Genomic DNA, 26,069 nt, shown 5'->3' with positions numbered 1-26,069 from the left:
TTAGAAAGTAAAACAAGCAAGAGACATTCAAGAATACAAATTAATTGTAACCCTCCCCTTACGGTATTTAAAGAAGAAAGAAAGATCAAATGTATTTGCACCAAAGTCATTTCAGTTTGACATGTGCACATTTGAGACCCTGACCACAAAAGTATAATATATATATTTTTTTATTGAAGATTTATACATCATCTGAAAGCTGAATAGATAATCTTTCCATAAATGTATGGTTTGTTAAGATCGGATAATATTTGGCCAAGATACAACTATTTGAAAATAGAAATAGTGAAATCGCCTTTAAAGCTGTCCAAATTAATTCTTAGAAATGCATATTACTAATCAAAATGAAGTTTTGATACAATTACGGCAGGAAATTTGCCAAATTTCATGGAACATGATCTTTACTTAATATATAATGATTTTTGGCATAAAGAAAAATCTAAAATCTTGACTCATACTATGTGTTTTTTGGCTATTGCTAAAAATATATCCCAGTGACTTAAAACTGGTTTTGTGGTCCAGGGTCGCATTTTGGGTAAAGACTCCATCGTTCCTCTAACAGGAGTGTAGATCCTCACTTTCTATGGCAAACTAACAGAAGTCCTCAATAGTTTTTCCTCTGCTTTTTCCTTTACGACGTTGTTGCATGCATACATTCATGGGATATTCATTACATAGTCTCAACAGCGATGCCAAACCTTACTGGCTTTCTGAGCGCCACGGCAAGACGTGGTGTTCAAACCCGACACTTGGACAGCAAGCGGTTGGCTGAATCATCTTTCTCTCACTCAGTGTCCATTAATGTAATTTTGCATTCCAAAAATGGCCTTTATTTGCAGTATCACCAGAGGTCACTTATGACTGGAGGCGTGGGCAGAGTCTTTCCGTCTGTCCTCCAGCACTCATTTACATTAAATTCTTGTCCCGATAAAAGTTTCCTAACTCTTAGTCTCAGTCCTGCTTGCAGAGGAGATCAGTAGAGGGAGTTTTAGTGGGTGGCAGCGGCCTCGGAGGGGGTGTGGGTTTGGCCCCTGCGTGGGCTGCCCGAGCCTCCTCCTTCGCTGTCGGGTGTTTGTATTGGAGGTGGAGGGGGGCGGCAGCGGCAAACGCGGAGAGAGGGATGTGGCGGTGGCCAGCGGAGAGATGCGCGAGCAAGAAGACCGTGGAGCGAAGGCTCTGGATCCTCCGGCACTCCTGGCACACCCGCACATGTGTGCAGCCGCGGGGGCACCTCCGTGGGGACCAGAGCGGGTGCACTACTGGGGACACTGCCACTGAGAGGGTCCTCCAGCAGTCGCTGGAGGGCCCGGGCCCATTTCCGCAGCACCCCCGCCGGGTCCCGGTCCTGCAGCCACGCCAGTTAATGGCCCCGTCCCGCTGTAGAGTTTGCCATTGCTGAGACGCATGTCCCTCACGAGCCGCATCTGACGGGGAGCTCCTAAAGGGAGACGAGCTGGGTGCCGCAGGATGCCCTGGGACGAGAGGGGCCGTCGGCGCCGCAAACGAGAGTTCTTTTTACAGGGAGATAACATTTCTGAATTCAGTCATCATTTCCTGACATACTGACACCTAAGTGAGGATCAAGAGAAGGAGAGAGAGAGGAAAGAGTGTCAGGAAGAAAATATACAAGGAAAAGGTCAAAATGAAAATGGACAGGAGTAAAGTGAAACAGAACATCATTTGCTCAATTATCCTGAAATGGGCAACGCTATTCGTATCTCCTACTGAAACCTTTTTCACTTCAAAAGCCCTCATTGTGCACAACAACATTTAGAGGTTTAATGACTTGTACAGCTTATTTAAAGTATTTTCACTAACATTTTCTAAAATATTTTAAGCATGACATCAATGTATAGTCGTTAAAATATATTATATAAGGATATAAATTTTACATGTCTACCAGTCCTATTTAAATTAAGGCTACATCAAATACGCTTGTTTTGAATTAAAATAGGAAATATCTTGATTTTAGTCGTTTCAGATTATTTTAATGCTTTTCATTGTCCTATTATAAATCATCTGATGTAAGTTATCTTGATGCCCCATTGAAGTTTGTTGAGGCCCCATAGTGAGCCACGCCCCCTGGTTGAGTTAGGGGTTAAGCTACATTGGTGAACTAATAAATGAATGTAAAAATTCCATAAATTTAAATGTATGCATTTGGTAGATATTTTTATCCAAAGCGACTTGCAATGCATTCAAGATACATATTATATTAGTAAATGTGCTTTGCTGCTGCTAATGGGCATGCTTTGCCACTTGACCTGCATTGAATAAAATTGTGTGCAAAGTAGAGTTCTCAGAACCAGAACAACTAAGTTTTTAATTTCTCCATTTGTCTAAAACAAAATAAATAAAATATGTTCTCAAATCTGGTCCAACTCATAAATAACGGCTGTGATCCATCATTGTATCCATAAGCGTTGCACTTCAGTCTCAAATATTTACATTTACATTGAATTAGCCAAAAAATACTAAAAAATTGTCTATGATTGCACTCATTCATATTCAAACCCACTGCTTGAGCCATGTTTGAGCTGCAGAAATGTGAGCTGAACCTGTGTGAAAGCTATGGAAGAGTTACATCACAAACACAGACGGCTTGACATGGTTTGGTGTTGTGAACCTACTCGTGAGTGTCTGTGTTTTCGGACGGGGCAGGAGTGAGGGCGTACCTCATCTGTCTCGGCCGAGCGGCGTGTGGACCACACAAACTCCATAATGGCTACAAAAACAGCTATTATGAGTCCACATATCAGCACCACGAATATCCCGCCGATTATTCTCCATACCTAGACCTAAAGAAAAAACACAGCAATGTAACACAGAGAAACGTCCTTCCACACACACACACATACACACACACCACACACACACTGTGGATCTAATTAGAGGCCCACATTCCCACAGGATTCCAGAGGGATCCTATTAAACTATATTTCAGAGATGTGGGTGGGTGTGGGCGGTATTCCTAAGAGTTAATCAAGCGGAAGAATGAAGCCAGGTGGTTTGAGAAGTAAAAAATAGAATTTCTCTCTTTTTTGAAAAATGCATTTCTGAAAGTGATCTATTTAAATGAATGGATTAAAACAGTAAAATAATAAAATAAAATAATAATAGGGGAATGGCAAAATATGTATTTCTATTAACATGAACTAGTTTGATTTTGTATGATAATTAATTTCTGGGACAACCACAAAAATTTAAATCCTGAAGCATCAACAGCTTAAGAAGAGACAGGGGTTTTCGTTTCTCTTAACCAGGGTTCAGGTGATTTAGTTGCCAGTGATACAATGAAATAATTCACTTACAAAGAAAACACCAACTAAAAGATTGTGTGTGCAAGAATAATAATTCGGAGTTTAGCAGAATCACAAAAACAGAGCTCATATTATTTGACATTTTCTTGCAGACCTGCAAGTAAACCTGAGAGACAGTAAATGTCACTTTCTGGTGAATATACAAGCTTCGCAAACCACACCAGAGAAATGACACACACAGGCACACATGTGTTCATGCCCGCGCACCAAATAACTACCATTTCCCACTATTCCCCCTGGGCCAGCATGAGTCTACAACACACTGAATGCAAATATCACTAGACCACATGAATAAACACTCACAGTGTTAGCAGAGCTGCGAAGCATTTGTCATGTGAATCAGATGGATGTAGTACATCCTATATACAATAACATAACAATATAAAGAGCGACAGGAAATCAAATATTCACACTGCCAATGTTTGTGTGATTTGAGCAAAACTTTATATATATATATATTTAAACTTTATATATATCACACAAAAATATGTTTATTTGAAGAGCAGATATACTTACTTAGGCTAAGTAAGACTGCTGTATGTAAACAAGTCATACCATGCAAACACTACATTCAGGATTCCTGCAATTTATGTCCAATGGATTTCTGTTATCCATGTTTGTTCATAAAATTAATTTAGGTGATATTGCTCCCACAAATAGTAATTTATAACCAAATAAATACTTTAGAGATGACCATATCTAGAAAACGTTCTATGACTTTTTAAGATTTTATTAACCTTTAATTGACCCAGTGTGGCCTGTAGCTTCTCTATTTCTGTTTTATCATGTGACAGAAAGTCTAAGGCCTTAGGTACGGTACGACCTATCTAATCTGCGGCCTATTATGCATCAGACTAAGATTGCTGTTGAGACAAAAAGACAATGCCATGAAGTTAAAATTTGTAAACATTCGCTCACAAAAAAAAAAAAAAAAAAATTCTGATCAATGACTTAATCACCACAAACAACTTGGATTTGATGTTTTTTAATGAAACATGGCTAGAAGACAGCTGCAGTGCAACAATCCTCAATGAAATGTCTGCAGGACTGTTAGGAGAGGTGGAGGTGAAGCTGCTCTATTTAAAGATGTCTGTCATTGCAAGCATGGGTCATTTGGTCAGTACTAGTCTTTTGAATATCTAGGGATTGTGCTGAAAGATGCTCCACGCATCCTATTTATAGTTATTTCCAGGCCTCCAAAATACTCTCCAGCCTTTGTTGGAGAGTTTACCAAACTGTTTTCCATGATTTACTCAGAGTGTGACTGTTTTGCTATTGCAGGGGATTTTAATATTCACATAAATAATGCATAAATCAATACTACAAAATACATAATAACCACTTTTGACCTGATTCAGCATGTGCATGGACCTACACACAATTGTAGACATACTCAAGATTTAATCTGAATATTTCTAGATCTGTCTCTGTCAGAAAGAGATGCATTAACTAGAACACTAGTGGGCTATTTATGAAGGCTATATCTTTAACACCAAACATGTCCGCAGACTCTGTTGATACTCTCCTTGATTCCTTTAACTCAAAAGTTAAGAATGTTATCAACGATACTGCCCCTGTAAAAGTTATTAAGAAGACTGGCAGACAAAAAGCACACTGGAGAAAATCAACAGCAGTACAGAGTAAAAAAAAAGACTATAGAGTAAGACTACATGTAACTATAATAAAGTCAGCCTTCGTGATTTCAATGTGGAACTAGCCACAGCTGGACAGACTTTCTTCTCAAACCTTATAAATGATAACATAACACTCACATTTTTGCTACTGTTGAGAGACTATAACAACCCCCCCACGTCAGATTCCCAGTGAAATGCTCTTTTCTTTTCTGAGAAAATCAGTAATATTAGAAAGGCAATTTGCACATCCTCATGTTATGCACAAGTCAGAAAAATTCGACCACAACTTCAAAAGCAGTTACTATGTCTGTTTTTGAAGCAATTGATAGCAAAATTTTAGAAGAAATAGTACAGCACCTTAAATCGTCAACCTGCGACCTTGACCCACTTCCCACATCTTTTTCAAAAGTATGTTAAACTGTTTTGAAGCAGATCTCTCTTTTACAAACTCCCTGAAAATTGCAGCAATCTTGATAACTCCACATTGAGTAACTAGAGACCAATATCAAATCTTCCTTTTATAGGCAAGATTATTGAAATAAGATGGGTACCTGAACAATTTCCAATCTGGTTTCCGACCACATCACAGCACAGAGACAGATAATAAATGATATTCGCTTAATGTTTCAGAAAGGTGGGGCATAGAGGAGCAACAATAATCTACATTATGTGGAAAATAATGTGCTTTTTAACCTTAAACCATATAATCACATTACATTACACCAAATACACAACATAATGTTCTTTATGTGTCATGTTCGTAACATCATATGACCCCTTTAATTGTTTTGTTACCAGTCAAGACTTGGAGAAACCTGTTCATGTCTTTATCACCAGCAGGGTGGACTATTGTAATGGGCTCCTCACCGGCCTTCACAAAAAGATCATCAGACAGCTGCAGCTCATCCAGAACGCTGCTGCCAGGATTCTGACTAGAACCAGAAAATCTGAGCATATCACACCAGATCTCAGGTTCTTACACGGGCTTCCGGGTACATATAGGATTGATTTTAAAGTACTTTTACTCATTTACAAATCACTCAATGGCCTATGACCTAAATACACTGCAGATATGCTCACTGAATATAAACCTAACAGAGCACTCAGATCATTAGGATTGAGTCTGTTAGAAATACCAAAGGTTCACACAAAACAAGGGGAGTCCGCATTTAGCTATTATGCCACCCGCAGTTGATATCAGCTTTCAGAAAAGATCAGACGTGCTAAAAGCTACATTAGCCACATTTAAATCCAGCCTCAAAACTCATATGTTTAGCTGTGCATTTAGTGATTGAGATCCTCTGCTACTTCCGAAACTGATTGCACTGTATTTTATGTACAATCTTTTTCTGTTCTTAACTTTTTACATTCATTTTAAATCAATTTTAGATTGTATTAAAAGTTTTTAATTTCCTTGTTTTATTGTTGTGACTTTTTTCATGATTATTTTAATTCATTTTATGTAAAGCACTTTGAATTACCATGCTGTATGAAATTCGTATTTAATTAAACTTGCCTTGCCTAATTTTCAGGACTTCGCTGCCTGGAAATCACACTGGTGAAAATCTCTGGTATTATTATGTTTTCCATGATGATCTGAGAGAGCCCTTGTTTATTCATATATATATCTCCATCTTTAACCCCAAAATACAACTATTTGTATTCTTAGACATAAAATACTAAGGCAAGATGCTTCAGGCAAAACCTTCTTTTTTCATGCACTGGTGTATTATGAACTATTTTTAACACATAGTTAAAATAAAACATACTAAATGCACATTAAGTGTTTATTTTATGACACACTGTGTCATAACACACTGTGTTAGATTTCAATTACAATACATATCTGTAAAGGCTGTTGTCTCAAATATATTTTTTCTCATGCAGTAAGCCACAAATCTCCATTTCAGCAGCACTAACGTTCACCAAACATGACAGTTTTATTCCTATCTATATCCTGAATGTTTTTACCAAGAGGTTAGGTTCACATATCAGTTGTCTGATTTATATAACAGTTTATTCCTAAAGACATGGTAAAAATGTATTTATTTTTTATGGCTGTTGACTGTGTTTTCTGATATATGGAGTGAATCAGAGATAAAAGATATATTTGTACTGTGTCAACAAAACGAAACAAGGCTTTATCCATTGTTCAAATATCTTTTCAAGAAAAATAGATCATGCCTTATTTACATATTTAAACATATATTTATATAGAAAACTTTAATATTAATGTACTGTGAACTGCTCAATGCATGGTGATGTCTATAAGTTATCATTTTTACCGTTCACCTGTGTAGATAAAGAAACTTTGCTAGCCTTACATTCTTTTAAAGCTGTCTTGTTTGCGAAGACATTCATCAGGTTCTAGCATTCCTCTAAAGGATAAAGGATGAAAAACTATAGGACAAAATTAAAAAGATTTTTTGGCCCTGTGAGAATAAAACTTACTCTTGACTAATACACACACTCAGACTTCAGGTTATAAATATTCAGGGTTGTACCAGACCTCATAAATTAAAATGCCAGTACTGCTGGTATGAGTACGTACAGTAACAGAACAGTATGTTATGTTGAGGTGCTAATGAGTATAATAACAGCGTTTCACTCACCTTTTGCACGATGGTCTTCTTCTTTAGGACACTTTCCACCCTCCCACCATCGACGCTTTAGGATTTCTAATCGGTTGTTCTCTTGCAGCTGCAGTATGCCTAACGTGATCTCATCTCTGAAAGGTGAACCTGCAAGAAAGTGAATTAGTTTAGCTGGTTAGCCAATTGAAGTCCCAGGGTTACCAGCTGATGATTGTTCAAAACCAATCTAAAACCTGGGCAAGGCTGGGGAAACTAGCTAACTACCTTAAGATTAGAGTTACAAAAGTTCTGACAGACTAGCAAGACTAGCAATGCTACAGTATGTTAAGATTAGCAATGCTACAGACATATAGTCTTCAGCCTTTCGGACACCTTTAGTGACAGGGACATTTATAAGACACGACCCAGACCAGTGTTGCCCTCATTAGCACTCTGGTTTAACGTGTCAGAATGTCAGAACACATACGCTAACTGCTAAGACATAACTGAATATGTCTTAAGTCAACTGATGTTGTGCAAATGAGTTAAATTAGCCAGTGTGTCAGAATGAAAATGAATGTTATGATAGGTTAATTCCAAATTACTACTAATCATGCCACGCTAATAACGACATGATGTGGAAGGATGTGTTCATCAAATTAAAAGATGCTAATTCAAATTAAACACCGCAGATATGCAGTGGAATGGATCAGCTGTCACTGAACGTTAGTTTATTTTCATTCAAAGGCTGTGAAAGTGAAGTACCTTGCAGGTGCATGTTTTTGCACCTCAGTTTAATAAGCACAAAACATTCATCTTATGTGTCAGTATCACTTACAAATATCAAGCCCTGTGTTTAAAGTTGCAATTTTCATGCAAGCTAAGAAATATGCAAGCTTTCAAAATCAACTTCAACTTCATCACAGAAACCTGACTGCGGCGTTGTTTGCATGTTTTGCGCTACTTTCAGTTTTATCTGAAATGCCATTTTAGCTTACTTCAACAAGTCTTTGAACAGTTTTTTTGTGACTTATGTTTCACAGGACCCATATCTGAGTGCTGTACCAGGTGAGCTACCGAGCAAGTTTACATCAGAAAAGCCGTATGGAGCTAATTATGTGATGCAAACATCAGCATGTATTGGTTTACAAATGCACTATGGTAAAAGTAGAACATATAATTGTGCAAGGTCTTTTTTAACTGATAATCTGCCCCAGTAATAATAATAATACAATTTTATTTTTTTCTGGAAACTGCAGTTAATTTTGTGTTGTTTATAAAAACAAAATTTTTCAATTAACCTATGTTATTTCTAAAATGATTGTTTTATATCTTATAAAATGGCTTGCAAATACCTGTATTTGTAAACAAGAATAAATCCGGTATTTAAAACTGCACGGTTTTAAAAGGTCACCAACTGGATATCGCATTGCTCGGTTGTAATTACATTCTAAGCTTGTTATCTCAGGTTATAAGGAATTTATTTCACCTTCCAGCACTGAAATGTTTTGAGAAGATTAAATATTTGTTGTTTTATTTGAAAATGACCTGACTGAACCTCACTATTTATGAGTGACTATTCGCCACAAAAGCACATACAGTACATTAAACATGAAAAGGTATTCACAAACAATCTCACTACTGTAATGTGATGTACCTTGTGACTGAAATAGAGTATTTATAGAAGTACATATTCTGATGGATCGTGCAATTTCATAACATTAGTTTAAAGCATTAGGTACCTTTAACTAACAATGAACTACGTCTATTGTCAAAATAATAATACACTACATCAATAAATGCTTTAAAAAACGTCATAGTTTATGTAACTAGTCTTCAAATTGTGATGTGTTACAGAAGGAAGACATTAGTATGGGTGTGATCAACTAGTCGCTTGAAAGGTCAATTTTTATTTAATGTTTTTTAATCTAACCCAGTCTAAAGACTCTGTGGTGACACCATCTGCACTCCAGGTTGCCATGGAAGTGGATGTGGGGTGTCCATGGTGACCAGCCTCTTCATGAATGAGAGGATGAGAGGGTTTTATCACTTGGCAGCAGAAGTTTGGAAGGCGACCTGAAGAGATGAGTTAGAACCGGGAGGAGGGAATGAATGTTTGAGCTCCTGGAAGACATTCTATGACCTGGAGATAGTCTTTGAAGATGGATGCTGCTCCTGGGTTCTCATTTCAAATCTATTTACGGGATCATGCGATTATGAGCGTATGGCGATGTTTTGGAGGGCAGTTTAGCCTATAGTGGTCACGAGGTTGTTGGATTGATCTTCCTGGAGGACAGAAGATCAAAAACAGCAAGCAGCACAATTTTCTCACTGCATCTATTAACCTACTATTTTTTTTAATGATTATTTTAATTCATTTTATGTAAAGCACTTTGAATTACCATTCTGTATGAATTGTGCTATTTAAATAAACTTGCCTTGCCTAATTTTCAGGATTTCACCATGCCTGGAAATCACACTGGTGAAAATCTCAGATATTATCAGGTCTTCCATGATAATGATCATCATGTAAAACCTGATAATCAGTCCAAAAACCTCATGAACTGATGTTTGTAAGCATCCCAGTTTCATATTGTATGTCCTCTCTTTCACTCATACTCCCATAATTGTATATGATAAAACAAACAGTCATAATGTATTTTTCAAGGGACCAAAAACCAAAGGTTTTTGTTATTATGCATGCATCACTGAAGTTAGTGGCAGCCCTTCTAACTGTATTTATTAAATGGACAGTGCACCCAAAAATTTAAATTCTGTCATTATTTACTCACCCTCAAATTGCCCTTTACTCTACGAGTTTCTTTCCTCTGCTGAACACAAAAGAAGATATTTTTAATAATGCCGTTAACCAAATAGTTGACGGTAGCCATTGACTTCCATAGTAACTTTTTTTCTTTCCATACTGTAAAAGTCAATGGCAACCATCAACTGTTTGGTTAACAGCATTTTTCAAAATATCATCTTTTGTGTTCAACAGCTGATATAAATTAATATATTTTTTGAACAAATTAAAAGATGAGTTTTTTCATGAACTATTCTTTTAATACTACTATAACCTAGAGCTGTCAAATGACTAATTGCGATTAATCACATACAAAATAAATGTTTTTGTTTACATAATATATATGTGTACTGTGCATATTTATTATGTATATATAAATACAAACTCATGCATATATTTAAGAAAAAGATGTTACGTTTATTTATTAAATATATTTATATATAATAGAAATTATATAAAAAATAAACATACATGTGAATACATGTAAATATTTGCTGTATGTGTGTATATTTAAATATACACAAATACACACAGTAAACACACATATACTTAATATTTAACAGATATATGTAAATAAAACTTTTATTTTTGATGTGATTAATCGCGATTAATCGTTTGACAGCACTAATATACTCAGTAGTGAGTATTAAATCTGCCTCCCAAAACCTTTAGTGCCACCAACAGTTTTTACTAAAAATCTTTGGACTTAATCTTTGGATATCAATGTTGTAATTATTAACTAAAATTCAAACAATTTAAATCTGTTTTAGCTGTCTGAAATAAAACAATATAAATATTAGATAAAAAAACCTCAAACTTAATAAAAAAAAACCTCAGAAATTAAATAAAAAAAGTTTAGAAATGTTTAAATTACTCAAACTGAAATAAATATAAATTAAAATATGAATAAAAACTAAAATATAAAAATTTAAGTTAATTTAAAGTACCATGGAAGTAAATAAGTAAAATAACAGTGTTGTACATGTAATTCTCATATATTTTATTGCTAGCAGTGTTATCAAGTTCTGTCCAATTAGATTTCCACTATTTCTAATCCTCCAACAGGTTTCATCAGATTTCATCAGAAAACCCACAGACCATGTCAGAAAAGAGCTATTAAAAGGTTTCTGATATACTGCACTGTTCAAGTGTAACACGTCAAACACATGAAACAATTCTTCACAAATCTTAGACATAAAACTTGATATGTATTTCTGCCAAGAGCAACAAGAGCATTTGGTGACAGCTCAACCTTCTACAAAAAGCTTAATAAAAATACAACTTTTATAATTTTATTTAATAATATTGCATGGGTTAAAATAGTATTTTAATAGTGTTTAACTGTCATGAGTTCAAATGTATAAACAGCGGAAAAATCCACTCTACTGATGATAGATTTTAATTCTTTGTAATCTTCTAGAGAGTTTTTATTAAAATCCAGAGCATTCATATTTTAAGCCCTTGTCTTTTCCTTACAGCAATATAATTATATAAAAGCAATATAATTGCTTAGTATTTTCAGTGTTTTGATTAACTGCACTGACAACAGTAGAAGCAAAGGCATTTTGCATTTGAGAAATTTACTGATTAACTTCAAAAGAATGCAGAAAAATCTAACTGAACTATTAGCTTGCTTAGACGTCTTTGGGAATTGGAGCAGTAGTCCTACTGTGCGAAATCACCACATGACGCCAATAACACTTTTACGGCCTATTTCACTTTCACAGCTGGATGTAAGCTTCTTAAATTTTGACTTGACAAAGCCCCTTTGCACTCAAGTCCAGAAAGCCCTTCTACATTATTCCAGCACATACAGTGGCTCAATAGTGGATTAAGACCCCACGTTTTCTCTTTTCCAGCCTCCTTCATTGTAACACCCACTAAAGCCCTCAATGCAAAACACATATGCCATAAATTGTTTCTTTTCCCTCCTTCATAACTCTGTCTGTCACAGAGTAATTGCTGTAAATGCCAAATGTCAAAGACAAAGTCAGAATTGCTATTTATCAAGCGTAAAGTGACAAGCCATCTATCCAGGAGAAAAATTAGAAAGAAATGTGCAATACCAGAGCAAGATGAGATGCTATCATTGTGACATAGGCTCTCTTGTCTGTGTGATGTTCTCTGGGCCATCATCATATTTATCTATAGCAGAACTAAAACACTATTTTTGATTTTACTTTTGGACTTTTTATGCATAGGGATAATGGAGAGAGAACAGAAAATATTGGGGAGAAAAAGAGGAAGCGACTTCAACGACACTCAAACCGATATCATCCATTTGAGCACCATGGCTTAACATCTCAGAATATGTGCGATCCTAGCTAAGCCACATCTCAGACACAACTAAAACACAGAAAGCTGACGTTTTGCCATATATAAACAAATGTTAGAATGTAATTAGAATTTTATATTTATAAGGCATATTTATTGACAAAATAATAAATACAGCTACATTTGAGACTTTTTCCACTGTTTGCTGCATTAACCACTTGGATGTATAGGAATGATAAATGGCTAGCTTTTTCCAGCTACTGCATTAAAGACTTCAATGCTAGACACTCAAAAGTATTTCTGCTTGCATAAGAAGGTTAAAATCAGACTTCGATTTTTCTTAAACCTTTATATCCCACCTGAAACCTTCTTCTCTTAATTTTTTTCAAGGTCTTTCTTTTCTGCCCTACTCACCCAGAGGCATGCCGATGCCATAGCCCTTGGTGTCCAGCAGGCCTCCAATCTGCGTGAGGTTGCAGTTGAGGCGTCGGTGGTACTCGTTCATGGTGCTCTCCAGAAGAAAGGCGTACCTGGAGTTTAAAATCCGAGCGATGCCCTCCTCCGTGCTCTTCACGAACACGCTGGGCTGCTTGGAGTACATGTAATTCCACATGCGCTGGTACGTCTGGTAACGCGAGTTCTGAGATTAGAGAAGTGTAATGGAGAGAGAAAAGAAAGGTGAGACAGATATAGTATTGGAAGGTGGAGAAAAATCGAAAATGAAATTATAATAGCAGTGACATGAGGACAGGTGAATGAATAAAGAGGCATTTTATTGGCAGACATTGAGAGTGAACCAGACTAAGGTAACAGATTGAGAGAAAGCGAAAATGTAAGGAAAAGAAAGATGGATAATACATTATTAATGTAATGTGGAAGTGAACTTGGCCTCCAGTGTGAATATGGATGTAGCTGTGAGTCACTAGGCCAACTGCTTACTGCCACAAACAGGACATGATGCATTACGACATGAGTCAAAGCACATGCACAGACAAGTCAATTAGTTTTACCAATAATACAAGGAGCTGTTTTGTGCATCACATGACTTTATCTGTGCTTGTTTTATATGTGGTGACAACATTTTGGTTTTCAGCCTGTATTTTAATTTATTATTTACATCAGTTAAACACTGACTCACATACTAGTCAACTACTTTTCTGGGCAACTACATTGCATTACATTATTCATTTAGCTGATGCTTTTATCCAAAGCGACTTACAATTGCTATATGTGTCAGAGGTCGCACGCCTCTGAAGCAACTAGGGGTTAAGTGTCTTGCTCAGGGACACACTGGTGTCTCACAGTGGATTCGAACCCAAGTCTCTCACACCAAAGGCATCCGCCATCAACACCATCAACTAGTCAAAATGAGTAGTTGAGAAAACTGTATTGGGAATGGATGAATCTATGAGCATGTGTTAGTATTAACAAAGGTTATTATTAACATCACTGAATATCCATGTATGCAAGGTGTGTAGAATTTTGTGAATGAACGAAGTTTCAAATCTAAAGCTTTCTTTGAAATTAAGCTGGCACAGATTCTGTGTGGGCTTGAATATGAATCACTAGCCCAACTGCCGCTACAAACAGGAAGTGATGCATTATGACATCATCACATGTGCACACACGGTAGGCCGGTGAAACAGATCTCACACGCGCACAATTTCACACAAACAAGGACATACGTACCATGAAGAAGGTCATAGTACTTCCTCCTAGAATAGTCCCATACTGGATGTTCGTCTGATCGGCCAAGTCATCAGCAGATCCGATCGGCACCTCCATCCTCTGGACTGTCAGGAAAGCTGCGAGGTTCGCCGTGTAGGAGGAGATGATGATCAGCGTGAATGCCCACCTGTTTCAGACACACAGAAACACGCTGTGATTTTTTTTCCCCCATCAGAAATATGAGTGTGTACATTAGAGACAGATGTTTACATTAGACACATCTGTGTGCAGATTTGGTGACTCATTCATTCAATGAAATACTGACACCCACAGCGGCAATGACGAGCAGATCAACCGGGTTTGATCAAATGCAAAATAGCAAGCTATGAAAAATGAATTTATGAAAAGTGTTTGCAAGCTTGTGGAATTATCTGCAATGTGAATGAATCAATAAGGCACGACGGCACATTAAAAATCAAACAATTTTACACATTAACCTTTTATGTCAGATGTTCCAACCAATGTTATCTGCAAAAATGAAGTCATTGCATGTTTAAGCTTGTAAACTGTGTTCTGAGAGAATATTACGATGTGTGTGTGTGTGTGTATACAATATATACTAAGACTGTGTTCATGCATTTATTTGACCAAAAATACAGTAAAAATAGAAATACTGTGAAATATTTTTAAAATCCAAATTCTTTCCAATATAATTTATTCCTGTGATGCAAAGCTCAATTTCAAAACATCATTACTCCAGTCTCCTGTGTCACGTGATCCTTCAGAAATTTCTTTTCTGTCACTTTAATGTATTCTTGCTGCATAAAAGCATTGATTTCTTTAGAAAGAAGAATTTCTTGAGAAAAAGAATGCATTCTTTGGGGTTGTGAATGCTGATTTATGTTGTCTAAGGCTTTTCCAGAAGGAAGTTGGAGAGCCCTTCCCAACACAATCCCGGAGCTCTTCACCGCAGTGAATCATGGCCAGATGAAAGGAAACTCCTGAAGTCCTCAGAGAAAGAGCTTTCATGCGACCGATGAAGCATTTCAAACTTTTCTAAAGTGACTGGCCTCCAAAAATACACAAACAGTCAGATTAGTTATTTGTCATTAAACAAAAGCTCTTTATCCAATATTAAAGTACACCGATTGCAGACACACGTCCCCCAGAGCATCATGGAGATAGACGCCAGCTCTCCGCTTTCTGGGTCACCCCTGTGTGGGATTAAAGTCGCATCTATTGTGTTTATTCACACCACAGATGATTAAACATTCGGCTTCCACTGCATGCACAGATCCAATCATTTCAACTCCATTGTTACTTTTCCTAAAAATGGTTGTTCAACTTAAATGACCTCAACAGCACGGCACAGGATAGAAATTGTGGAGATGGAACAGAAGACAGCTTGACTTGATAGCAGAAAGAGCAAAATGAACTGAGCAACATGATTGGAGGTGGGAGACTAATACACTACAGAAGAGTGAAGTACACAGTGTGTGTCGGCATACAAAACAAACATGCCCAAACAGACTTCAGTGAGAAAAGACACTCTTAATGGTCTCTTTACACAGAGAACAGATTTTCAGTCCATGTTAAATTGAAATAAAGCAGCGCCATGTGTGAAAATCCACCCTGAAGAACATTTTCTCACAAATGACCAAAAAATAAATAGAAACACCTACCAACAAATAAGACTTAAGCATGTATTCAGTTAGAGGCACTTGATTTGAAATCTTGAAAATAATGAACACCAGAATGCAATCAGTTACATGTATAAATATTTTTACAAATACAATTAATTTACATTAAATATTAACATTTAAATATTTAAATATTAAACATATTAACATTTAAATATTAAATATATTTAATTACAAAAATGAATGACATTTCTGATTTTTAACTGTCTTTCTGCTGCCAGGTCTCATTTTCATTATTCAAAACTGAATTTTTCTCAAAATGTCTTGTGCAATGGTAATATTGCTGATAGTGATTATATGAATTTATATATATGAATTTATATATATATATATATATATATATATATATATATATATATATATATATATATATATATATATATACACACACACACAGATTACACAAATGAATAAAAATGTGTTTTAGGTTAATTGGCAAAAATGCAGTATAATTATTTAATATATATATATTTTTTTATTACAAAAGAGAAGTTACAAAGTCTGGGTTGAGACAAAATCACAAAAATGAGAAATTCTGGAAAATCTAACCATATTCTAACACTAGAAAAATTATTTAAAAGAAACAATAGAACATATAATTATATTAAAACCTTTAAATTCCTGTAAAATAAGTATTGCTTCTAAAAAGTCATTGCACCTTTTTTTATTACACCTTTTAGTAATTTATGTGCTTTTATTTCTAGTATATAGAAAAAATATATAAGTGTTTTTATATATTTACTGTATAAATAAAAAAACTTTTCAGGTAGTTTAATTGAAACATTTCTAACTTTCTAAATCTAAAGTTAAAGTTGTTCTGATCACAACAACCTCAGAAACATGCACCTTGTTGCTAAAATCGGTTCAAAATATCAAACATGTGTTATCAAGGGAATCAAATTCTGAAGCTAAAAATCTATTTCTATTATGTACTCCGGGATTTTTTATGAAATCCGTCGGCTCAACTTCTCCAGGCTGTAAAAATCTTGTAGCATATTCCAGTCTTTAGTTTACAGCAACGATGTCACACACGTAAGCTTTTGGATCATGTGTGCAGAGCCAGCTGGTGTCGATACTGATACTGCACTCACAGATACACACACACACACACAAACACTTACAGCATGGTCTCTTACACCTCTGAGGAAGTGCGAAACATCGGCACACTCACCAAACGCCGCTGACACAGCGTGTGGACAGAGCCCGGGGCATGATCTCTGAGCCCTGCTGCATGAAGCCACCGATCGGAAACCACAGGCTGTTCCCCAGTGTGTACTGATTCTCCAGCAGGTCCCTGCGGTCCCGCCAACATGGGAAGGGGTTGTACCACTCATACGGACTCAGCCTGATGGAGGGAGGGAGAGAGACAAAGAAAGAAGCCGTTACCTCAAAAAGAACACTGGACTGTGAATATAACTAGATGTGTGTGTATTGAGTGTCAGTCTGGTACCTGGCAGCCAGGAAGAGCACACAGCTAACGGCCAGATAAGCTAAAAGCATAAATAACCAGACAGCTGGTGAAAAGGGATCCAAGAAGGAGAAATAACCTGGCTTCCTGCCCTGTAGAAGGCACATAACAATACAAACAATGCTTTTACCTCTCATACAGCCAGAGAAAAGCTTTTCCTGATGCAATCGCTGTTTGTTGTTGTTTAGTGCATGCTTTCATATGAAGAGATTGGGTAAAAGTTTGTTTTTGATACGGACAAAACATTATGCACAATTTTTCATTTATGCATTATGCATCAGGTAGGTGCTTTTATCCAAAGTGACAATGCATTCAAGGTGTACATTTGATGAATTCAAGATCTTCTCAGAGAACTGATGCCGTTACTCACACCATGCTTTACTTTTCGAATGCAAGATTTTCATGCAGGAAATAAGGGGAAAAAATCTAATTCAACCAAACAAATTCTTCACTAAGCAACGACACTTGGTTACTGTTACTAACCCAGATGAGCAATTCAGATCATCCCATAATATATTCAACATATTTTTGCATTTTACAGTGGTCATAAAGTGGTAAAAATTGACTGGAGATTTTTTTCTTATGTGGTTGGATCTTTTTATGTGTCATTTATCTTTAAAATAATTGTTAAATTGTGCAGTAACAATCAAAAATAGGCATTGTAAATAATAATAGAGAAAACATGTATATTAACAAAAATGGTAATACTAATTATTATAAAACAAGCATTAATATTTATATAAATTTGTTATACATTTGTATTATCATAAATGTTTTTGTGAGGAAATAAGTAAACACTAATAATAATAATAATGTTTCAGCGATATCAAACATTAACAGTAATACATATTTATAATTATTCTTATTACTATTAAAATAATAATAATAATAATAATAATAATTATTATTATTATTATTAATGTTTAATTGTTTTTATTATAAATTAATGTAATTGTTAGAAATGTTTTGACTGGTTTTCAGAGAGAGAAAATTAAACGACAACAGTAACAATAATAAATATTTTTATAATAATACTATTATTGTTTTTTTATTATTATTATCAATGCTCGATATTGATATAATTATCAATACGTTTTGTAATATTGACACAATAATACTATACAGCCAAGCATAATATACTGAGTGTTTAAACATTTCATTTATTCATTTACATTTTCTTGCTTTTAGCTGCATATTCAATAGTTCCCAGTATATAAACGCCAATGTAGTATAGTCACAATTCAGTATATCACAAATGTGTCTTACTATGTGGACGCGGTACAGGATACTGATGCCAAGGTTCATGAAAGGTTTGGAGAAATCGATGACCTTCTCCCTCTCTGATGTGATGGTAAATCCAGCCACTGCCAAATCTGCTTTCTGTAACAAACAGAAAAAGAGAGAATGACTAGCATACTAGTTAAAAAAAAAAAAAGAAAGAAAAAATAGAATGCACTAAGCCACCTGTGCCACCTGTCATATTTTATGATACTAAATTACATTTGCAAAGGTATTTGTCACCAATAATGTCTTATAACAGAGTTAATTAGAATAAAGAAGCGCATAAATGACCTTAAACACACATGAACGACAGCAAAAGACACAAAACCCCTATTTTAACCCTGATTTTAATTTCTCAAGCACAGCAATAAATGCTTTACACATAGATTTGATTATGTAAAAATATTAAAAGAAATGGCTGAAGTCTTACATTTACTTCCTATATAATTTGAGACCAATTAAATAAAGATTCAGTCAAGACTGAATGAACAATAGAAGTATTTTAAAAATGAGATATAATAAACCTGATGGGCATCCAGGACAACTACAGTATGTTTCAAGATTTTACTGATTTTTTACTGACAGATACTAACTATCAACTCTCAGTCATGGTGATGATAATTTAGCTAAGCACTCATTAGCATATCGCTTTGTCAGTTGTAAAATGCTTGACTGGAAGCAGGCCTGTGCTTTGGTTATATGTCACTGGTGCTCCACGTGTGTTCCCACGCTAAACATTGACCTTGGTTTCAAGAAGCACTCCAGAAGAAAAGTGTCTGACATTATCTGATCTTCATTGATGAAGACAAGGAGCGGCAGCCAAAAGAAAAAGGATATTTAGCACAAGTAGAAGGAGCAAAGAGATGGGAGAAGAATTGAAAAGGGGGAAGTCAAAACTGGACAGCTGGATGGATGAATGGACGGATAATAAAGGGATGTAAGTGCACTGGAAGAAGCCTGGGTTGATGGAAGAATTCGATATGAGAGTCCTTGGGTAAAAGGAAAGAGATTTATTTATTACAGGGAAGGAGAGAGATAGAAAAACAGGGCTAAAAAGTGCCTATGAAAAAGGAAAGAGCGAGGGGGAAGAAATAAAGCGACGGTCCTTGAGAGCAGAAACAGATACAGAAGAGGCGATGAGGAATGGTTAAGAACAGAGAGATGGTAAAGACAGGCTTCCAGCGAAGAAACAGGGAATATTGTGCCCTTGAGAGATGAAGGGACGAGGGATACGCATGAAAAATGAAGGGGGAGAGAATAAGAAAGTTCCTGAGGAAGGAAAAGAACAATAATGAATAAAAAAAGCCCACTGTGGCATTATTTTGCCCTTTTTCTTTCCTTCCTCCAGGAGGAGGGGGTGACAGTGCTAGAGTCACTAAAAGTAGTGAGGCTGCTAACTTGACTGCATTCTCAGTAGTGTGACAGTAGCTGAACTGTTTCAAAAGAACAAGGCACTTTTTCCACTGGAAAACAGTATTATTTATTATGGACTGTTATGGATTTTAGCAACATAATCCACGCCACTCCAGTCCATCAGTTATTGTTGGATTTTAGCTACATTAATTGATGGACTGGAGTGATGTGGATTACTTGTGGATTATTGTGATGTTTTTATCAGCTGTTTGGACTCTCATTCTGATGGCACCCATTCACTGCAGAGGTTCCATTATTTTGATGAACATTTTTACATAGAGTAAATAGTCAGCAAATTTTCATTTCTAGTCGAACTATTCCTTTAAACAGCTTTGATATCCCCCTTAATATCTTAAATGCAATTACTGTGACTTTTATCAGAAGTTAGTAGTCTAACTTTGTCAATGTGAATGATTTTAAACAACAAAGTAGCTTGCAGTTTGTCAAGCAAAATAGTTTCCCTAATAGTAGGGGTGATCAATAGCAGTTTATTCTGTTCAAAACCCCAAGTGTACCTCAGATATCTCTCAATCTGCTTAATTACTGGCTAATTGATTACTGAGAGATAGCTTTGTAAACCATCAAACGCTGGTGTCAGGCAAGAGCTGAAGTGCATGTCCTTGGAGAAAGATGGGCACAGTTTACACACACAATACATCAACAAGTACCAACAGTACTCTAGTGTTAGCAGCTGTGATGGTATAGCACCACAGGATAATTAGACACAGAAATGAATTGATTAGCATGTGTGTGTGTGTGTTGGCGTATTTCAAAAGGGCTTTGCCGAGACCTGCACACACTGGGGTTAATAGAATTACACTACCGTTCTTATTATTGCTGCCATTATTTTTAGCATTAGTGCGAATAGTGCTAATATCAGTAATAATTATTCTGATGGAAACATCAGCTGGCAAAAATACAGAGCCAATTTTTTTTAATAAAAAATAGTTTGGGAATTTTCTTTTAAATCAGGTATATGACACACACACAAACATACATATAGAGAGAGATGGGGATAACGCATTACTGTAATCTAATGACTTTTCCTGGTAAAGCAGTAAAGCAATATGTTACATTTTGTATTGATGTAATTTGATTACAGTTACTCAACGTTACTTAAATTACAAATGCAGTGTAAAAAAAAAAAAAAAAAAACTCATGTTATAAAAAGCCCAAGAGTTTCACTGAGGGTCGAGGTAACTGAAAAGTGTCTCTATTTTTACACAAGGTGTCCACAGAGCTTAATTAGGGATGTGCACACATGCATACCCTGTTGATGAGTTCCCCCACCATGCCAGTCCATGACCCATTAGGTTCTGGAGCTCCATACAGCCCGTCATCCACCAGCTTGATCCGGAAGGAAAACTTCAGCATGTCTGCCAGCTCCCGCAGCATATCCACACAGAAGCCCTCGTACTGATCATTACCCTGAAAGGCCTGGTAGTTTGCCTTGCGCTTCACGTATGGATCTTCCTATAAAACAGGATGAAGGTAACATTTAATGCTCTAATATCCACTCTCAATTTCAATACAGTGAAGCACCATAAACTCAATCAAAGTCAATAGCCATAGAGTGGAAGTGGCATTTTGATTGGTGTTAAGCCATGAAATGGCAGTAAAATCCAGTGAAACGGTGCTTCCTTGGCCTTGACATGTGAAAGTTCCTATCTGGCTGCGGATTCCTGATTTGAATGTATTATTTCTTCTACAGTGCCTCGGGATAGCAAAGCTATTTTCTTCATTTTGCAAACACATGATGCAAATAAGATGGTTAACAATAAAGCGATGACTTGTTATGCCATGAGATTGCTTTTTTTTCTTCTTAAAAACAGAACAAATACAAACAGTAAAACATTCTGTTATTAGGAGTAGCTTATATGTGTTAGTTGCCTGGAAGCAACACTGTATGATAGTGGAATGATGCAGTGAATATGGATGCAATCAATAAAGGTACTATAGAAAATATTGCAACTCTCGTTTGTTGTTTTTAATTTACATTTTGATCTTCTGTGGTATTATCCACTCTGCTTTCATAATGGGACATATTTCAGAGTGAAACACTAAATTAAATGAGAAAAGTGCAAGGCAATTCTCTGTGTTATCCGTCTGGAGTAGACTGGATGCTGAGGCATGGTTGTTGTATACCGCAATGGAATGAGAACAGAAAGTTGGTATAGAAATTGTTGCTTAAAACAGTATACATTAAAATCAGCTTGGTTAATATCATCCAATAGCCCGAGCTAAAATCTGATTGCTTTTCCACAATAAGACTAGGAAAGTGCATTAAATGGATAGTTCACCCAAAAATGAACATTACCCCAGGATTTACTCACCCTCAGGCCATTGCAGGTGTATATGACTTTCTTCTTTTAGACGAATACAATCAGTGTTAAATGAAAAAATGTCCTGGCTCATCCAAGCTTTATAATGGCAGTGAATGGGGTCTAAGATAAAGTTGGATGGATCATGAAGTCCGATAGATGTGAATATATCCATAGAAAGTGCACCACACAGCTTTCTCCTCTGTGTTCGTCATCACGTTTGCCTACGTCATCTGGAACACCACTCTATAACGGTTAGCAGAAGCTAGAGATTATGGTAAATAAAGTTTTAGATATGGAATTTTTTTTTATGTATCTCTTTGCTTCAGAAGGCATCTATTAACCCCCAGAGCCATGTGGAGTACATTTTATGATGGATTTATACCCTTTGTTTTGTTTCAGAATCTCTACAGCCATTGACTGCCATTTTGTGAGTAAATAATGACATAATTTTCATTTTGGGGTGAACTACCCCTTTAATTTATGTTGTGAGATTTTTAAGTCGGAATCTAGAAAGCCTCATCTTACAACCATGAATGCAAGAAACAACATTATTACACTGTATAAGCTCTGTGTAAGCAAGCAATGCTTCTGAATCATCTCATATCCTCCCTGATTTAAATAATGCATTACTTAAACATCTGTAGAGCCCATAATAACATTTAAGACACCTAAAAGAGCCACACAGATGGGAAATAAAAAATTACCTGTATAACAGTGTATGATGTAGCTGTCCATCAGTGTAAACAATGTGCAAAGTAATTTAACCAAAAAGTACACGATTTATAAAGTTATTGGCTTCTAAAGTAAGTAGTTGACTCTGAATCGCTGAAACGAGTCGTTATAGATTTCAAATCTTTTGCCCATCTCTATGTACGTCACTAGGAGCACTTTGCATAATAATCTCCGCATACCGTCTCTGAGCTGCCCCACCCCCCCACACAGACGCTCTGGTTGGTGTGAGAGCATCATGTCGAGGAGACGGTGTGTTTTTTAATTGTAAATTTTTAATTGTGTATTTTCACTGCCAAAGAATGAAGATCAGAAGGAACAATGGCTAAAACTAATTTTTACCACAATACCAGAGCAGTACAACAAATCCTTGTTGTGTTCACAACATTTCACTGATGACTGCTTTGCTAATTTCGGTGAGTACAAGGCTGGATTTTCAAAGCGTTTGGCCATAAAAGAGGGTTCATTACCAACTTTATTTAGACCAATGAGCATCTCCGAATCACAATGCGAAGTATGATTATGAAGTTATGTGTTTGTTTTCTCCCGAGCGTCTTATCAGTATGTGTGCTGTCTGCGCTGATCTTCATTTACAAAAACGTCATTAAAATGAAGTGTAACTCCGTGAATACTCAACGAAGAGACATGAGAGAGATATCTATAGAAAGCTTGACATGTCTACTTTACAACTAAACAAGTGCTGCCGAAAACTGATATTCTGTGATAAAGTAATACATATGGAAACAATATGCAGGGCTCTCAAGTTTTGAACTGAGTTCAGAGTGAGATTTTGCCCGCGGTCGCGATGGCGGCAGGGGTTTGATGGGGACGGGTGTCTGATCTCATAAATGACACATATTCTTACAAATAAAATAATATTTATTTAATTCAGCATTTATTTGTGTGTGTGTGTGAGAGAGAGAGAGAGAAAAAATGGTCAGTGCTGTTTATAGTAGGTGTTGGTAGCTGGTTTTGAGGCCAGGGGTTGGTGGCTCCCATTTGAATCACTGTGGTTCCAGGCCAGCCATTTTTCACAGTTCCATCAAGTGCTAAACTGTTCCTGGTTTAGGTCTTGTTTAATCCCACCATGGAGAAAACCCTCTCAGCATAGGTATTTGAATGAGCAAGCACTAACACTAATGCAGCTATTTTAGAAAGCCTCCCTGCTTATGTCCCTCACACCTTGATGGACACAGGAGTTATCTTGTCTGCAGACTAAGCACCAGTAAAAAGAGCTGGTGGTTCCCATTGTGATGAATGGCGATCGGGTTGACCACTCCTTCTTAAAGGAACACCTACAGGTGGCTGCTCTACATAACCCTCTCTTTTTCCCTGTTTCCAGTGGGTTCTCCACTGTTTCCTCTATGGTCCTCCACAGTCTCTTCCATGCACCCATCCTCTACTGGCACCCTAACTCCCTCCCCTACTGTATTCTCCACAGCCTCCTCCTCTGACCTAGCCACCTTTTTAGGGAGCTGGGCCCGCATTCATAAAGATTCTAAGAATCCTCTCAGAAAACTCTTAATTTAGCTTAAAAACTTTTACGTAGGAGTCTTAGCTTAAAAGCGATTCGGGACCGATCTGAGAGCAACTCTGAGTAAGGAAAAGACAAAAACGTTTATCTTAGTGAGGAGGCGGGGTTGAACCGGTTGCTATGTATGACACAATCTTTTGAAGACTCTGATTGGCTGGTTGTCCAAGAAGGAAAAAAAAGAGTGATTTTAAGTATAGGGTCTATTCTAATCCTCACTTTAAATTTACATGCGTAATTTTTCCTATTTGACCGTTCTCTCTCTCTCTCTCTCACACACACACACACACACACACACACACACACACACACACACACACATTATATGTGTGTATATGAATTCTATTTTTTTATTTACCATGCTTTTAATTTCCTATAAGGTATTTGATTGGCTTAGAATGATAAAAATTGTTCCACTCTTTCCAGTGACAGTGATTGCTGTCCTATTTAAGTGGCGGTTTGAGTGTTGGTTTTAATGTATCAAACATGGAATCAAAGCCAACAAGAGCGAGAAAGCCAAACTGGACAGAGGAACAGTGTTTACTGTTAGCCCAGTTAATGGATGAACACAAGGCCATTCTTAAAGGAAAATTCAGACACAGCAAGGGACAAGAAGCAGACATGGGAGCGTATAGCACAAACTATTAACGGTTCATTCCCCCTGCTTGTGCGCACCTATAAGCCTGCTATATTCATAAATGCAGTTTTTTGAGCTTGCAAGGTGGGAATGTCCAGTGGAAACGAAATGAACTGCGACACAATAAGATGTTCTGAAAGTGCTGTAATTGTTTGTGTGATCACTCTGCTTACAGAAGGTTGTGACAGACCCAAATCATCACTATTGCATTGTTGCATGTTCCCAGTTGCCAAATATTGTAATGTAGTGATTACTTTAATTTATATATTAAATTATATTATATTAAATTATTATATAATCTATACCGTCTTATTAACTCATTGTCATCCATTGTCTGCAACACATTTCTTCTGCCTCTTCATCTTTCTGCCATTTTCTCCTCTGCTAAAGAAACTCTTAAGCCTCTTAAAAGTCCTCGTCTGTGCTCATAACAAATTTTACCTTAAGACCTCTTTTAAGGGATAAGATGTGTCATTGTCTTGACAAGTCTGTAACCGTAACGTTACCTACTTCAGCGAGCGTCTGGATCTGTGTTGCACACGAGCCTGTAAAAATCTTACCCGGATACAGCAATGCTATTTTCTGATTGGCTGATCGGTAGCTATATTTTTTTTATTCGATTAGCAGGTGCGTGTCAGGGCCTTCGGGGAACTCACTTGATTCCTCTACGTTACCTGTTTCACTGTTTAAAAAAAATAGCGCCGCAACTTGGTG

The 26,069-nt window shown here is 36.5% G+C and overlaps 1 pseudogene; it reads right to left on the bottom strand.

Moving 5' to 3' along the window:
- Positions 1 to 856: 856 nt before the first annotated feature.
- Positions 857 to 26,069, bottom strand: part of LOC113087730 (glutamate receptor ionotropic, kainate 5-like) — a 40,728-nt pseudogene continuing 15,515 nt past the window's right edge.

The sequence above is a fragment of the Carassius auratus genome, unplaced genomic scaffold (genome assembly GCF_003368295.1).
Source record: "Carassius auratus strain Wakin unplaced genomic scaffold, ASM336829v1 scaf_tig00045257, whole genome shotgun sequence".
NCBI classification, from domain to species: domain Eukaryota; kingdom Metazoa; phylum Chordata; class Actinopteri; order Cypriniformes; family Cyprinidae; genus Carassius; species Carassius auratus.
This window is presented reverse-complemented; position numbering and strand designations above follow the sequence as displayed.